Below are 16663 nucleotides of genomic sequence, written 5' to 3' on the forward strand. Positions count from 1 at the left end.
CGGGACGGCTCTGTGAGGGCGGGCCGCCCGCCTTCCCGCCTCCAGGCCACGCCCACTCCCCAGTGAGGGCTGGGCACGCCCCTGATGCGAGGCGTCGTGCCCCCGCCCCCGCAGGCGCCGTGCTTGCGGAGCCACCCCTCCCAGAGGCGCGGTGCTTCACCTCGCCTTCGGTCTCTGGCGTTCCCTTAAACTGACGGCGTGGCTCGAGGGGCTGCTTAATTCCCCCAATTCTATGTTAGATGCTCTCCCCCGCCCCCCATCCGAAGTAAACAACCGAAGCTAGGGGAAAACGGGAGGCTTGCTACGCTAACGCAGCCTCAAGAACGGCTCCCGGTCCCCTTCCAACCAAAGGCACCCGCCCCCCAATACAGAAATTCAGGAGGTGCTTCGATTGTGCTGTGGGTGACCGAGAGCCCTGCTGTCCCCAATCCCTTAGAATCCTGCCTCAGGGCTGGAGGCAATGAGTTGCCATTCTTGCCCGGCCCCCGTGCTTGGCCACAGGCCGCGGCCACACCAGCCTGCTTTCATCTGGGGTTTCATCCACTCACACGAGGTGAATGGACTCTGTGTCTCCTCCCCGCACCGCGTCGCGTTGCCCGCGGTTTCCAAGGCTTCTGGAAGCCAGGACCGCGTGGGCAGCTGAGGGTGGAGGAGCTGAGAGGGGAACTCCCGTCTCCAGCCCTGCCCTGGGAGCCAGGTTCTTAAGGGTTAAGCCGGCCCATCTTCCCACCATCCCTTTCCATATTAGGAACCCAGGAGCCCTGCCTCCCAGTAAGGAAGCCAATCTCATTTTCTGAAATGGAACAGGAGCCATCTCCCAGCCCCTACTCCAAAATCTGCAGTTCAGTAGCTGTCCGTGCCTCAGATTCTACCATCAGAGCTTCATTTTTTTCATTAGGGTTTGTCTTTTTGTTCCTGAAAGAAATCACACCTAGAAGAAAAAGAGGCAGAGTATCAGGCACTTGGAAAAAGATCTGACCTGAGGTGAAGGAAGTAAAGGTAGCTCTCCCACCCCCAACCCTCTCACCTCATCCCTCCAAGGCTGAGATTTTGGGAACTCCCCTGGGGAGCTCAAGCGAGTGGGTCGTCTCCAGGAGCCTTGCTCCATGCCTTTCCAGGAACCTTGTTCCACATCCTCTGGACCTTCAAGGACCAGCCTCTTTCCCCAGGCCTCTACCCTTGTGCGCACAAAGTCTTTTTCCATGTGGGCTGAGAACTGCAGCCTGGTTCAAAGGCCCCAGGGAAATGCCCCTGCCTTGTGCCGTGCTGCCAGCCACCTGACACCCCCAGCAACTCTTGCCCCTCTTGATGTCCCTTTTGCCCTGCTGGGCTCCTAGTTCAGCGTGCTGCCCCCTCCAGGCCCCAGCTCCTCTGATCCCCTCCTTGTCCTGCCCACCCTGACTACCACATCCATCTTTGTCTTCTCTGGGGCTGTTAATTCATCTTTGAGCCTCGGCTGTAGGGTCACCTGTCTGGAAAACCTTCCTGGGTGCTCCAAGGGGGAGTCAGGCTCCCCTTCCCTGCGCTCCCACAGCACTGAGGGCCGTGCCTTCCTCTGCACAGGCTCTGCAAGTTCAACATCTGGTCTGTGCCATTCCCTACTCCGGCAGACCACGAGCCCTTCCACGACCAAGCCAGGCAGAGTTCGGGTTCTCAGGGGGCGCTGGGGGCTACCGTGGGGAGCGCCTGTTTTTAGTGGGAAGACAGAGCACCCAGCCGGAGGGGAGTTGTGGGTGGTCCCCAGTGCCTGGGAGAGTGGGGCGGTGGCCAGTCCTCATGGTCCATTTTGGAGAGGAAATGTGGAGAGACAGCTCCGGAGGGGCTGCAAGAATGTGGGTCTGGAGACGGGAGAGGAGAGCGGCAAGGTGTCTGAGGGGAGAGGGCTGGTGGGTGGTAGTGCCATCCTGAACAGGGGCGGGTCTGGGAATGTGAGGAGTGAGCAAGTCACTTAGGGGGTGGGGGAGCTCAGCCCAGTGACGCTGTCCTCAGTGAGCACCTTCTCCCTGTGCCTGCACAGAGCTGGGGCATGGTGCCTGGTGCCCAGGGGTGTGGGTAGAGAGACAGTGCTAGGATTCTGAAGCCCAAACCCTGGAGGTGAAGTGGGTGGGCATAAGGACAAGTGGAGTGTGCAGCCGCTATCAACCCCATGAGGCCCCTTAACCAAACTGGTGGGGCCTAGGGCTCAGGGCCCCCACCTTATAGCTGAGGCTATAGAAGCCAAAGAGGGCACTGAAGCAGTAATTTGGCTTAAGGGCTCTGACCCCTACATTAGAGCTAAACTACCATGTCCCCCAGATGTTCCCCTGTCCCCTGCCATTTCCAGACTCCCACACTGGGAAGGGGAGCAGCAGGGGTGGGGGAGTGTGGGCCCAGTTCACAGTGGACTCTCTTCATGACCTTGGGGCAATGGGTGAGCCCTTCTGAGCTTCAGCTCCCCCTGCCCAAGATGGAGAGCGCCAGATGAGCTTGGTTGTTTAGCAAGTGGCCAGGCCGTGGTCAGCATCACGGCTCATAGAAGCTGTTGGAACGGAAAACTTCAGGGGGGCTGAGGCTGGTGTTTATTTGTAGTCTGAATCATCAGGGAAAAGTCGAGGCCAAGTGGTTGGGGTTGACAGGTTTAGGTGCATGTTCAGCCCCGGGGCCTCAGTTTCCATGTCTGAAGAGGGGTCTCAGAAGCTGATGCTCTGGGAAGGCAGGACTGCCCCAACTCCAGGGCTTCCCATCTGTCCTGCTCTCAGGACCCACACTGAAGCAGAGCCCCGTGGACCTGATGCCTGGCCCCTTCTGCTCTCCCTGGCACTCCCGTCACTTCTGGCCACTGGACTGTGCCTGCTTACCAAGCCCCACTGAAGGGTGCAAGTGAGTGTGGGGAAGGTAGGCACAGCAGCCCCTGAGGCCCAAGCCGAGGCTGGGCTCCTCTTTCCTGGCAGGTGCTCAGACAGAGCCCTGGAGCAGGACTGGAGGCCGTCAGAGAAGGACCTGCGGGTATGGCTGGCAGAGCGCAGCTGGCAGTGTTGGCTGACCACCTGTGGACGGCGCTGGAGGCCCTATTGAGCGAGTACAGGCACCGCAGATGCAGGGATGCGAGCTGGGACTCTGCAGGGCCCTGTGTGAGCTCCTCACTCTGGGGCACATAGTGAGGTTCCCGTCCTTCTCTCCCTGGTCTTCCTTGCTTATCTGCAGGCCCAGGGAGCACCCCTGAGCTACAAAATCCTCTTCCCAGGCCGAGAGCTCTAGAATGCTCTGGGCTGGTTGCCCACATCTGGGGTCAGGTTCTCAGGAAGGCTTGTCAAGGTCTGGGGCATCCAAACAGGAATCGAGTCCCCAACAGAGCTTCTGTGAATAGTGTCATTTCTGTGATGGCGCCCCTGGAGGTGTGCAGCGCATTATCTGGTGTGGCTGGGGGCACTGGATTGGAGGCAAAGGAAGGGCCAGGGTCCCTGTGACACCCACCCACCCCCCAGCCAGAGAGTCAGAGGGAGGGAGGCAGCTGGTTTCAGCTCAGTGGATAGAAAAATTTCCAAGGCCCAGTTGCTCCTGGCGAAAGCTGCAATCCCCAGGGAGTGAGGAAGGTGAAGGTTCATGCAAGTTGAAGATTCTAGGGGAGGCCCCCAGAACCCCTGCCCCGTGTGGGCAGCACCACACTATGATGGCCTAGGCTCCTAAGCTTTTAGTCACCGGGGGTCTCAGCCCACAGCTGACCCTCCTAGAGCTCCTGCTCCCTACCATGCTGGGGGTGACCCTGGGGACCCACCTGTCTGCTCCTGCCTCCCAGCTCTCTAGCATTCCATGATAGCATCCCTACTCCTTTTGCTGGAGCTCCAAAGCCATCAGCAGCTAGTGTGGAGGAGTGCTGTCTCAGGTCCAGCTGGAGGTGGAGGGTTACGTGTCTGGAGCCTATAGTGGTAACAGCAGCCCCTCAGAGCTGTGGGGCACAGTCCCAGGCGTACAAGCCAGGACTCGGGTCTGTGCTGGGCTAGCAGCCGGGCCCTTGGTGGGGCTTATCACAGTGGTGGAGTCTGTGGGCCTTGTGGAGTCTGCCTGCTTTATCAAAATCTACAGACACTGCCATGCCTGGGGACAGGGATGGCCCTCTGCAGGGGCTCTGTGCTGCCTTCAGCCCTCCTGGCAACAGGTGGAAAGCTCCCTGGCCCACCTGGCACAGGAGAGGCACCAGCTGCAGGGATCCCAGAGACAGGAGTGGAGGCCAGACCGGGACACACAAGACAGGTCAGGGTGCCCAGTTATGGGTGAAGGGCATGGTGGCAGAGGATGGGCAAGATCGTGCTACTGCAGACGGAAATGGAAAAAGCCCAGCCGTGTTTGGACCAGAGGAGCCAAGGGCCCCGTGGGCCAGAGCCCTTCTCTAAGGGGGTGCCTGGCAGGGCGCTGAATACCGGCCCTGCCTTCTACTTCATTCTTTGGTCTTCATTCTTAGAGCAGCAGCTGGCAGAGGAGGGCAGTGCGAAGATTTCTGTTCAGTTCCCTCCCCGTCAACATTTGGGAAGACGCTGCCATCACTCGGCCTACTCCCCTCCAGGTCCAGATGGGAAAACAAAGCCTAGAAGGTAGGGAAGAATTTGTTCAGGCTCCAGACAGTGTGGTCTGGAGGCTGTGAGGAGACCTCAGGATCCTGGACCGAATGTACCTGCAGGAGATGCTGGTGTCAGGCCTGCAGGGCCAGGAGCTGAGCTGCGATGGGGACAGGGCCCGGGCACTTTAGGGCCCGGATGACGTCTTGATGGGGGCAGCCGAGACCCCTGCCCAGGCTCAGGATATGGCCTTCCTGCAGGAGCAGCTGTTGATCCTTGGGTCAGGTGGCCCAAGACAGCTGGCAGGATCGCGCCCCGCACCCCCCCCCCCCTCAGGGAATCCAGGGCACCAGCTGAGCCAGCCTGTGCCCACCTATACCAGGGGGGCAAAGAACCAGGGGATTCTAGGCCCTGACCTTGGGGATTCCAAAGTTGGGTGAGGGGCCTAGGGACACCATGGAAAAGGGAATGCCCAGGAGGGACAGATTGGAGCAGGGCCTCCACACAACGCAACTCCAGCGTGCACCGTTCCCACTGTGGCCCCAGAAAGCGCCCTTTGGTGGTACGCAGCCTGCCTTAACCCGTCTGGTCCAGATTGAAAGCTTGGGGTTTGGAGAAGTCCCTTGGGGGCTGGGGAGGTCAGAGGAGGCCTCTTGGAAGAGTTGAGTCCCAGAGGATGAGGGAAAAAAGGGCTCTGGGAGAGGGTAAAGGCCTGGTGGCTAGCCTGAGCAGACCGATCCCAGCCAGGTGAGCCCCACAGTCCTGGTGGAGGCCGAGCCATGAGTGGGGAGAAGGGGGGTCTTCACAAGTGAACAGGAGACTCTCAGAAGAGCTGGGCAGAACCCCCGGTGACCAGTGGTCTGCTTAGAGCAGCCTAGAGGCTGGTCTCCACAGCCTCTAGGAGAGCACATACGGTGTCAGAGGGCCCCGTGCAGGCCCCGGGGGCAGAGCACCAGGGCTGCGTGCGGAGAGGGTGGTGTGGTGAGCAGCACTGGGGGTGCCCCCCGGAGGCCTGGCAAGTAGCCACTCAGGCTCACCCTCAGATCGTCTCACACTGGGTGAGATGGCCCTGTGGGCAGGAGGTGGGCCAGCCTCTGTCCCCAAATCCTGAATCATGTGGCCAAATTCCCAGATTCCCTTCCCTGGGTATTAACACTCCTGGGTGTCCCATTCTGGCCCTTTTAGGGGAGCACGGGGGAAATCTTTCTGCTTCCACAAGTCCTGTCTCTGCCACGTACGGCCAAACCTTTCCTGCTGGCCCAGGGCCAGGCTGGGGGGAGGCAAGATGACCTTAGCTGCTGGGCTCAAGTCAGGATGCTTGGGAGTGGAAGTGCCCAGGACAGAGGGCTCTGTGTGTGTAGGGACCACAGAGGAGGCGTCTCTGCCCCAGTCCCCATCCCAGCCAGTAAGACACCGTGAGGACGTCCATGCAACTTGGAAAGAAACCATTGAAAATGGGTTGGGGGCGATCTGGGGCCCATACTGTGTCCATTTCTACTAGCACACTCTAGGTCCAGGAGGTACCAGTGCCCCTAAGGAAAGAGCTGGAAAAGGAAGAATCACATCCCAGGCTTCAAGAGAAGGTGGCTGAGTGCTGGAAGGCATGCTGGCACCAGGTGATAGTTGCCTTGAAATTTAAAGAACTGCAGAGACCCCAGACAGAGACCGAGGCCTGGTCTCCCCAGGTGGGTGCTCTCTGCCCACCTTCCTCTCTCTCCCCACGTGCCCCCTCTCCTCGTTCTCTTCCCCACTGCCCAGTCTTTCCTACTGCGAGCCATTTAGTGTCTTTCTGCTCTTAGGCTGCCCACTAGCTTTATCCTACACTTCCTTCCTTTCTCCTGCTTCTTCCTCATTACGCTCCACCCACCCACCCATCCATCCTTCTTTCCATCCCCCCCGTTCATCCAGCATACCTTCCCTGAACGTCTACTACATGTCTGGCCCTCTTCTGTGTGCAGGAGAACCAAAGTCAGATCAGACCACTCCTCGTCCCCAAAAGCTTATGGTTTGGGGCCACACAGTCATCAAGTTGGCAATTACAATTTAATACGTCTGATGAGGAGAGGGGCACCTTGGTGGCTCAGTTGGTTGAGCATCTGATTCTTGGTTTCGGCTCAGGTCATGATCATGGTTTGTGAGTTCAAGCCCCACGTCAGGCTCTATGCTGACAGCACGGAGCCTGCTTGGGATTCTCTCTCTCTCTCTCTCTCTGCCTCTCCCCTGCTTGCTCTCTCTCTTCCTCTCTCAAAAATAAATACATCAACATTTAAAAATATATGTCTGGGGCGCCGGGGTGGCTCAACTGGTTAAGCGTCCAACTTCAGCTCAGGTCATGATCTCGCAGTCCGTGAGTTTGAGCCCCGCGTTGGGCTCTGTGTTGACAGCTCAGAGCCTGGAGGCGGCTTAAGATTCTGTGTCTCCCTCTCTCTTTGACCCTCCCCCCACTCACGCTCTCTCTCTCTCTCTCTCTCTCAAAAATAAACATTAAAAAAATTTTTTTAGGGGCACCTGGGTGGCTCAGTCGGTTGAGCATCCAACTTCGGCTCAGGTCGTGATCTCATGGTTTGTGAGTTCGAGCCCCGCATTGGGCTCTGTGCTGACAGCGTGGAGCCTGGAACCTGCTTCAGATTCTGTGGTTCCCTCTCTCTCTGCCCCTCCCCTGCTCACACTCTTTCTCTCTCAAAAATAAACATTAAAAAAAAACATTAAAAAAATATATATGCCTGATGAGGGGAAAGGCGTTGTAGGAGTTGGGGAGGGGGGCAGCAGATAGGTAAATCCTCCTGATTGAAGGGGTTTCTGAGCCTCTGAACCATCCCTGAAGGATGAACTGGGCATCCTCAGTGAAAGAATGAAGGGCACTTCAGCAAGAGAGAGGGGCACATGCAGAGGCCCAGAGAGGACAGATGTGGAGGTGGCAGAGTGAGAACAGTCCCTGACCCAGATGAGGAGTAGAGAGGGCAAGGGGGTGAATGGTGGGACAGGGGCCAGGGCAAGGGCTTGGGTGTCCCGGGCCGTGTCCACCAGACTTCGAGTCCAGTTTGGTGACGGCCTCCTCCCAGCCAGTGTCCTCCCTTAGTGTCTAGAGCAAACGTGTACATGCACAAGCAGATAGACTGGTGGACACTCCCTCCCCCCCACCAGGATACACGCGAGACACTCACCCAGAGACACGCACATGTTCCCAGATGTGCGCACACGGACACAGACAGAGTCAGCAAGGAGGCGGCCTGGAGGCCCAGGGATGTGGAGCTGCAGGGACCCAGGAGGGGGGTCCTGCTCTGCCGCAGTGGGGCTCGTCTGCGTGAGATGAAGGAGCGTGAGAGCGGGTCTCAGCAGCAGTGCTTAGCTGGCCTTGAGCCTCACGAAAGGTAGAGTTGGTCTAAATCGGTGTCTCAAACTGGGGTCCAGAGCTTTGCTCCGAGGGGGCTGTTAGCTCCTCAAGGAAGCAGATTTGCAGTGATTGTCTGCAACTGCACATTTGTACAGAAAGAAATCTCAGTTTTTGTCTGTTTATCAACCCAGACCTCTGTGGGTTGGAGGTTGTCTCCTCAGGGCCTGGAGAGACACTACTCTTTATGGGGTGTGCACCCCAGTCAGGACGGGGGCCTGCAGGCGGACAACGCCGGCGAGAAAGCGTGGTGACTGAGGGCTGGGACCTCTGGGCAGATTCAGGTGCCGGGAAGGAAGTGGTGCGGAGCGAGCCCTGCGAAAGCAACATGCAAATGACCCGTAAACCAGTGTCAGTTTGGGCCCCAACCGGAGGGCCTTCCAGTCCTTTGCTTCTCGGGGACTGCCCAGGCCATTTCTCTCTCCCCAGTCCCCAGGGAGGCCCGGCCTGGACTCACCTTCTGTGAGCAAGTGGTGCCCCAGGCCCTGCGCCTGTCCAGGGAGGGTGATCTAGAATTCCACCCTGGGCCGTGGGCAGGGGTCCTCTGGGGAGCAGGGCCCGGGGCTCTCAGGGAAACTGGGCAACATCTGGCTGGCAGGAGGGTGCGAGGGGCTCCCGGGGCCTCCGGCGCTCTCCACCTACAGTCTCATCCCCAACCTCAAGCTCCTTCCACCCTGACCCTCTCCCGGTCTCTATCTCAGTCTCTCTTCCTCTGCAACAGCCCAGGATTCTGTGCTCTGCACTGTCCCCAGATCAGTGGTTAAGACCGTGGGCCCCAGAGCCGGAGTACTGGGCTCCAATCCTGCCTCCGCAGTGTACTTGCTATGTGACCTCGGGCAAGTTACTCTACCTCTCTGGGCCTCATCTGTAAGGAAGAAACCCCAAAACCAAGAACAGTTACGGTTCTCCCCCATCCGCTAAGAGGGGTAAACTGGACACGCATGTAGAAGGCTCAGAGCAGTGTCGGCATGCAGCCAGGAAATGTTCGCTCCTGTTAACTACGCACTTCATGCTGCTTGCTGGCGTGGCCGCTTGGAGGCGAAAATCCCCTTTTCCAACCGGGTATCCACTGGGGCTCCATGTCACTCGCCCTCTGGCAGTCTGCCAGGGCTGCCAGAACAAAGTACCACAAACCAGGGGGCTTCGGCAGCAGATACTTCCTGTCTCACGGCTCTGGAGGCTGGAAGTCTGAGCTCCAGATGCCGCAGGGGTGGTTCCCCCTGAGGGGGGGATTCTGTTCCTGCCTCTCCCCGGGCTTCTGGTGGCTGCTGGCAGTCCCCGATGTTCCTTGGCTTGCGGACGCATCACCCCAGCCTCTGCCTCCATATGCACAGGGTGCTCTCCCTGTGCATGTTTGTGTCCAAATTTCCCTTTTGTAAGAACACCAGCCAGATGAGATCAGAGCTCTCTCCAATTACCTCTGTAAAGACCTTATCTCTAAGGTCACATTCTGATGTACTAGGGGTTAGAACACAAACATAGCTTATACCTCCCAATTTGCATCCTGCTACCTTCCTGTCGGGTGGGTTGGGTAGGACTTGGGATATCGGGGACCCAGCTGTTCCGTCTTCTCTTTCCCCTCATTTAGCCCCAAGGCCCTGACACAGCTGCAGAAAGGCTGGAGGGGCCACAGGAGGGGCCGCTGTGAGGAGGGGTGGGCACTGTTTAGTGAGCCCCCAGGCAGCCTGTCCGCATCCGGGTGGGAGAGGCAGGCGAGGGGCCAGGATGGAGATCACACACAAGCGTGTGTGAGTGTTTGTGGGCATGAGAAGATGGGGTGAGGGCCGCCCTCTGTATGGCCGGCGACAGAGCAAGATGCAGACTCTGGAGAAGGAAAACAGCCAGGTGGCTGCCAGGATGTAGAAGTGGCAGGTGGCGAGGAGCTGGAGGCTGCCCGAGGCTGGGGCAGCCCTGGGGCTGCCCACCTGGGATCGGGGCCCCCAAGGAGCCCTTCCTGATGACCCTAGAGTCTTTCCCAAACCCGAGATCAGGGACCTGGTGCAAAAGAGTGGGAGACCCAGGCTCTGCCAGTTACCAGCCACTTCCCCTCAAGAGGTCTCAGCTTCCCTGTCCCAAAGAGTCCCAAACTCCCTGCCCTGGCCCCTGTCGTACCCAGGGGCTCAGGGGCGGGGCTGTGGGGCCCTGGGCAGCCCGTCTGTCCACAAGTGGACAAGAGCCTTGCACTCCTGGCTGAGCTGGATGCCGGGGAGCTCTAGGACTTTGGGCGCAGCTAACACCGGAACCCGCAGGTCCAGGTGCCCTCGGGTCAGCGAGGCCTGGGCCTGCTCACGCCCCAGAACAAGGACGAGAACCTGGACAGTTCAGCCAGCCTAGAAGGGAGGCCAGCAGTCCCAGAGTCCTAGCCGCCCACCCTCTTCCCCCAGCAGGGCCCCCAGGCAAGCTCTCAGAGTCTGCACGCGGAGGGTGGGCTCCCCACCCTGTGGAAGTCTGGGGACCAGACTGCCACCTACTGAGTGGGCACCAGTCAAGCCCACTCCCTCGGCCTCCAGACACAGCCTGTGAGGAAGGCCACTGTGGCATCTTCCCTGGGCCTCTCAGGCAGCTGGGTTCCAAAGGACACAGATGGGATGGTGGCCTGGTGGCCCTTGCTGTTTTGGCTCAGGTCTCCATCTGTACACTGGGAGTGGTGTTGGCAGTACTCAGGGGTTCTGATCCTCATTGGTCCTATGACCCTGTTCGGTGTACCCACTGGGTTACTGTCCCTGGGTCTCACTCTCTCCAGCTTTTAAGAACTAGGCCGATGCCCCAGCCGAGTGGCCCATTCGCCTTGGTTGGGCTAATGATGTTAGAATGGGGTGGGGATGAAGGTACAGGTCTTGCTGTCCCCACCAGACCCCAGGAGCTGCCAGAGCCAAGGACCACAGAGGAGCCAGAGGAGTGTCGAGCGTGGGCCCCACCAGAGGCGGAGGGGAGAGCTCACGGGCAGGCAGGGCGGGAGCTGCTCCAGCCCCCACAGGAGGTGAGAGCTAGCTTGGGGTGCTGGCTGCCCTCCCTCAGATCAAGGTGGGGGCAGGGCTAGAGACAGGGCCTCCCAAGCAGAGGACAAGGCTCTGATCCCACACTGGGCCCTTGTGACCAGGGGTGGGAGGAGCTGAGACCAAGGGCCCCCAGGGAGGTGAAGGTGGGGAGGGGAGGTGCCTAAGTTGTTGGAGCCCGTGAGTCAGGATCAGGGTGTTTTCACTGAGGGCCAAGAGCAGAGCCTAGACCCACTCTAGGCTGGAGCCCCAGGCGGCCCTGACCTTGTACTATTGCAGGGTGGCCCTGGGAGGAGCCCAGGCACGCAGGGCAGGCTCACCAATCAATGCAAAGCAAGTGCACGAGGGCTAAGTGCACAGGGACCCCATGCAGGGAGACAGGGGACGATCTGGAGATGGAGAGGGTTTGGAGACCTGGCCTGCCCTCGGGGAGCCCTTGGGCTGAGCAGCGTAGCCCCATAGGGAGCACTGAAGGAGTATCACCCATTCATATTTTTGTATTCAGGGGAATTTGTAGTCACCTGTACGGTGTGGAGAGGCAGAGGCTGTCCTGCTCCCTCCTCCAAGTGCTGTTCTACCTGCCTCTCCCTGCCCGACAGCTATTATGCCCCTTGTTTGGGTCAAGGCAGAGTCCCAGGCAGGCCCCCACGAGAACCAGGGTGGGCGATGTCCTGAAGCACCAGATCAGGGTAGGAGCCAGTGACTGACTCCCTCTCAGACTCTCCCCCCATTCCCAGACTTCCCTGAAGGAGGCAGGCTTGGAGCTGGCCCAGAGGCGAGCCGGGCTCCAGAAAATCCAGGACCCAGAGCTGGAGGCTCACCAGCCGGCCCCGGAGGTGCCGAGAACCAGGTGCTCAGCATCCCTCCACCTCTGTGCCTCTGCCAGGCCTGCATGCCCCAGTGAGGGGGGAGGCACGGTCCCCTGTGCCCAGTCCCCGGTGCCACTGACCTGCCCTCCCCGGACTCAGTCAAATCCCTCCCAACCTCGCACTGCCCCCAGGAGAGCCCGGGCCCTACAATGTGCTGTCTTTCTGCCTTCCTCCCCAAGGTGGCAGAGAGGCTTGCTGAGAAGCTGAGGCTGGAAGCAGCTGAGGGCTCTGAGCAGGAGCTGGCGGAAAAGTGAGGACCATGGAGTGAGGGGCACCCGGATCTGAGGGGCTCTGTGGGGAGAAACCACCTTCCTTCACAGAGACCCTCACAGCTCTTCCCCTTCCCGTGAGGATTTGGGGGTAGATGGGAGAGGGCATTTAGGGACGTGCTAAGAGAATCCCAGGGGGGACGCTGCCAGGCCTGGAACTTGATGTATCTCCTGGTCTGCCTTATTCTCTCGGAGGAGCGGAACACGAGGAAGAAGCAGGAGGGGGCATGGCTGGGTGGGCTCTGGAGGCACAGGGATTAGGACCTCTGGGTTCCTGGGCCTGGGGTCATGGATGGAAGGAGAGTGGCCTTCTTATGCTCAAGTCACCTCCACCACTGACCAGCTCAGCGAGCGTGAGCAAGTCTGCCTTCTCTGGGCCTCAGTTTGCTCTTCTGTAAAAGGGGGGATACTGCCTATCGTACCTATCTCAAAGGATGATGTGAGGATTACATGAGACAGTGCGCCTGGCCGGTGGCCCTGAGTTTCCCTATACCTGGGGTCCAGTTAGAGTGAGTCGGTACTAAAGTCATAAAACCATGGAGGTGGGCCCAAGACCACCTGCCTATAGGGCTTTAGTCGCAAAGTCTATTTGTCCGGTATTCTATCAATGAGGCATTATTTGCACTTAATACATTCAGGAGACAAAGTGGGCTGCCAGTGATGGACAATATAGCACGTTCCACGGCCTGGAACAGCTCCTGCTTTAGGCTTGAATACCATTTCACCTTGACGCAGGTCCTCATCTTTATGACCCTGTGTGGAGGAGCTTGATGGGGTGCGGACTTCTATCTTTTGCCTGAGCTTCTCTCTGGGGACCCCTAGAGAATGGGGTCACATCTGCCAGTGGGACCTGGGAGACTCCAAGAGTTCCGACCCTCAGGCTGAGAACTGTGTCCCCAGGGAGAGGAGCTGGTGTAGCTCTGAGCATCGAGGGCTCTAGCACTGGGTGGGCGGGAGCCTCCAGCCATCTCTCAACCCCTGAAGGTGACACCTGAGGATTCCCTAGAGGAACAGGCAGAGTAACCCCTGCCTCCCTGTGTGACCCAGACCCTGTTTCTCTCTCTGCCTTTGTTTCCCCATCTGCAAGCCAGAGTGGGGGGAGACAGAGGCCCACAAGTTCCTTCCAGCGTGGGCCTTTGGCGATTCTGAATGGATTCCTCAGCTGGCCTCCCTTTCCCTGGATAGAACCGGAACTACTCCATACCTGGTTACCTACCCTGCCTCTCTGCCCTCTGTGGGGTCAGCTTCTGCTTCATTTGTCCCCAGGTGTCAGCCATAGCCCAAGAACCATGGAGGAGAGGAGCATCTGAGAAACGTTGGCACTTGGGGCAGTGCCCTAGCTGGAGGAGAAAGGTGTTGTGCACACTGAGGCCCAGAGCCACCAGGGTCCAGGTTTATAGCCTCGCTCTGCTGTACAAGAGACCGAGGTCAGCCCTTTGCCCCCAGTGAGCTGACAGCAGACTGTCAGGCTTCAAGAACCAAGGGTGGGCAAGGACTCCCTGGGGAGAGTGGAGCACCCCCCCCCCCCCCGCTAGGGTTTCTGTCAGTCCTGAGACAGGGGACCTGTCATAGGTGGCTGCAGTCAGAAGCCTCCCTGTCCCCTGCCTGAAATAGGGCCTGAAATGCCCATGTCAGTACAAGGTTCTTGACTTTTAGTGGACGAGGCCACCTGCCCTTTCCCAGGGGGACCCTGTGGCTAGAAGTAGATCTGGGCAGAGAGTGGCCAGTGGGGTGCTGAGGTCCTTGTGGGGCTTGGTTGGTCCATTCACTGCCCTGTCCCAGCACAATGATGACCACAAACCTTCTGTCTTACTGGTGAAGGCCTTGGGTATTGGGCTTTAGACTTTTCAAAGTGAGTTCTGATACATTTGTGCCTCACATCACTCTATAGTCCCTATTTCACAGGGAACTTGCCCAGACAAGGCAGTAATGTGCCCAAAGTCACACAGCAAAACGGCAGCTAAGCCCCCTGGTCCCTTAACCTGTTCCAGAAAGGTAGTTTCTCGTTTCTGAGCTTGATACAATGGCCATCTTTGATGGCCACAGGCAAGGCTGGCTTAGAGTTGTCCCCCTTGAGGTTATCTGGCCATTTTTCTCCTTCTGAACTTCCCTCCCCACCCTGCTGTGTACTTCCTTCCCCTACAGAGCTCCGTCAGCTGGGCCACGTGCTTCCAGAACCTCCCTCAACTCTGTCACTGAACATTCCCTCCATCTACTGACTTAAGCAGAGTTTGGCAGAGGAGGACCCTGGCAGGATGGAAGGACAGAACAGCTCTCAGATTGTTTCTCCAGCATCGTCTCCTGCAAAATGTTCTCTGCCCTCCCTGCCATTCACACAGCTGCTGTGGGAGCTGCAGAGTTCCCAGCTGATGGGTCCAGCACTGGGTCCTGAGCCCAACAGAGCCAGTGGCCCTGTCCTGATCACTGGACTTGAGACAAAATCGTAGTCTCTCGGGGCTGAAGACTGGACACAGAAAACTTGGGAACTGTTAACTTCCCTGTTTTTCATGGTGTCAAAAGCTGGGTTTTAGTGAGGGCAAATGGAGACGACAGGTCCCAGGACGTGGAATTGGGATGGAGACACTTTAGCTCATCCCAGGAGGTCTCTTGTATGGAGAAGACATAAACTTGACCTTTAGGATGGTCATCTCACGTTGCTCTGTGGCCTGGGCAGCATGGTGAGCTGGTCTTCAGAAGGAAAGGAGTACCTTCCAAGGGCAGCACTTGCCAAGGCCAGTCCCACGCCCCGCTGTCCTTGGGCTCCCCCAGACTCCGAAAATAAATTCTTCTCCTTTCTGCTCACATGAGATGAGTGGTTTGGGACCCCTGCCAGGGCGCATCCCCAGTGCGCTCCAAACCAGGGCGCTGCCCTCCCCGGAGGGCCCTCCCTTCAGGCCGGGCACCTACCCTCCAGCCGCTCACTCCCTCAGGCCGGCTCCTGTTTGCTTCCTGGCACAGATGGCGTGTCCCCCCCCCCCCCCCCCCCCGAGAGACGGTACCTCTCTGTCTCCAAGCGCAGCAAGGTCTCCACTCGTCCCGGTCCTGCTTTTCTGGTCGGTTCCTTCTTCCTTTCCCTCCAGGAGTGATTCCGATCTCTCAGAAGCCGCAAGCCACCAACTCCCCTTTTCAGGGCGGAGACTCCCAGAAGGTGCAGGAGGCGTCAGGGTTTCCCTCTCGCGCCCCGCCCCCTCCCCCCCATTGGCTATACGGAGGGCACGTGGCCAGTCCTGGCCAATGAGGTGGGGGGAGGTTGCGGCGTGGCGCGGAGCCGGGAAGGCTGGTCCAGGAGAATCTTGGAGCCTCTCAGGACTGTCAGGTGACTCCCGACTGCACAGCAAGGGGGACATGGGCGGAACAGAGACTTGGGACGACCAGACACCCCCTCCAACTTCTGCTTCCTTCACCGGGCTGGGTCGCCCCTGCCCCTCACTGAAGGGAGGCACATGCAGGAGAGTTTAGGGCAGCTGATTGGAGTCCATTCCCAGCCCTGCCATTCACTAGATATGTGACCTCGAGCACATTTCTGCTTTTCAGTTTTTGCATCTGTAAAATGAACGAAGTTACTGCCTCATAGGGGTGTGGGTGGAGTGGAAATAAGCGTGTATAGAATGCTTAGTACTTGCTGGGAGGGCAGACTCTGGACTCCGTAGCTACCGAATTAGAACCCCTACAGCTCTTCTCACTAGCTATAGGAACTCAGGCTACTCAACTTCTCTGTTCCTCGGTTTCCTCATCTGTAAAATGGGAATCATAGTCCCATCTCATATGTGTAGAGAATCCAAGGAATTAACACAGAGAACTTAAAACAGCACCTGGCCCACACCAGTGTTCAGAAATCGATAGTTTCATAGCTAAGTGCTGTCAGGTCTCCTAGAGCACACGTGCAGTTCCTCTGGGGTACAAACCTAGGAGAATTGCATGTGCCACTTGGTAATGCCCAAGTGTTTTCCAAAGTGGTTAGACTGATTTACATTCCCCTAGCAGTCTCCAAGAGTTCCCATTGCTCCCCATCCTTGCCAAGACCTGGTATTGTAAGACCAAAGTGTGTGCCAATCTGATGATGTGGAATGGTTTTCTGTGCATTTCCCTGGCCCCAGCGAGTTCCAGCCATTCGTATTTCCTCTTCTGCAAAACAGCTGTTCGTGACTTGGCCCCCTCTTCCAACCCCCCCGCCCCTTTTTGCTTTTAACAATAAGCATTAACACACACACACACACACACACACACACACACACACTCTGGCTGTTAGTTTTATGTTGCAAGTATCTATTTTTTTTCCTTTTTTTTTTTTTTAAGTTTATTTAGAGAGAGAGAGCACAAGCAGGGGAGGGGCAGAGAGAGAGGGAGAGAGAACCCAAAGCAGGCTCCGTGCCATCAGTGCAGAGTCCAACACAGGGCTCAAACTCACTAACCGTGAGATCATGACCTGAGCCAAAGTCAAGAGTTGGATGTATAACCAATTGAGCCATCCAGGGGACTCTCCCAGTGTGTCTTTCTAAATACCAGTATCTTCTTCTTTTTTTTTTTTTTCCTGTTCATTTATTTTGAGTGAGAGAATGTGAGAACATGAGCGGGGGAGGGGCAGAGAGAGAGAGAGAGAGAGAGA

General features: G+C 58.0%; 2 long non-coding RNA genes across 4 annotated transcripts; one reads left to right on the top strand and one right to left on the bottom strand.

Annotated features, from left to right (window-relative positions):
* Positions 1 to 819: 819 nt before the first annotated feature.
* Positions 820 to 15222, bottom strand: LOC123582716. Of its 2 annotated transcripts, XR_006704524.1 has the most exons (4): positions 15057 to 15222; positions 7697 to 8238; positions 3755 to 4561; positions 820 to 931 (listed from the first exon to the last, which is right to left on the bottom strand). It is a non-coding gene; the product is annotated as an uncharacterized LOC123582716 (long non-coding RNA). The 2 variants fall into 2 exon arrangements; XR_006704525.1 differs by lacking the exon at positions 820 to 931 and having other exon boundaries at positions 4459 to 4561; positions 7697 to 7832.
* On the top strand, positions 899 to 7058 carry LOC123582715. Of its 2 annotated transcripts, none has more exons than XR_006704523.1 (4): positions 899 to 999; positions 2739 to 2859; positions 4439 to 6217; positions 7035 to 7058. It is a non-coding gene; the product is annotated as an uncharacterized LOC123582715 (long non-coding RNA). The 2 variants fall into 2 exon arrangements; XR_006704522.1 differs by lacking the exon at positions 7035 to 7058 and having other exon boundaries at positions 4439 to 4568; positions 6044 to 6679.
* Positions 15223 to 16663: the final 1441 nt, after the last annotated feature.

Source organism: Leopardus geoffroyi, chromosome B3, assembly GCF_018350155.1.
Source record: "Leopardus geoffroyi isolate Oge1 chromosome B3, O.geoffroyi_Oge1_pat1.0, whole genome shotgun sequence".
NCBI classification, from domain to species: Eukaryota; Metazoa; Chordata; class Mammalia; order Carnivora; family Felidae; genus Leopardus; species Leopardus geoffroyi.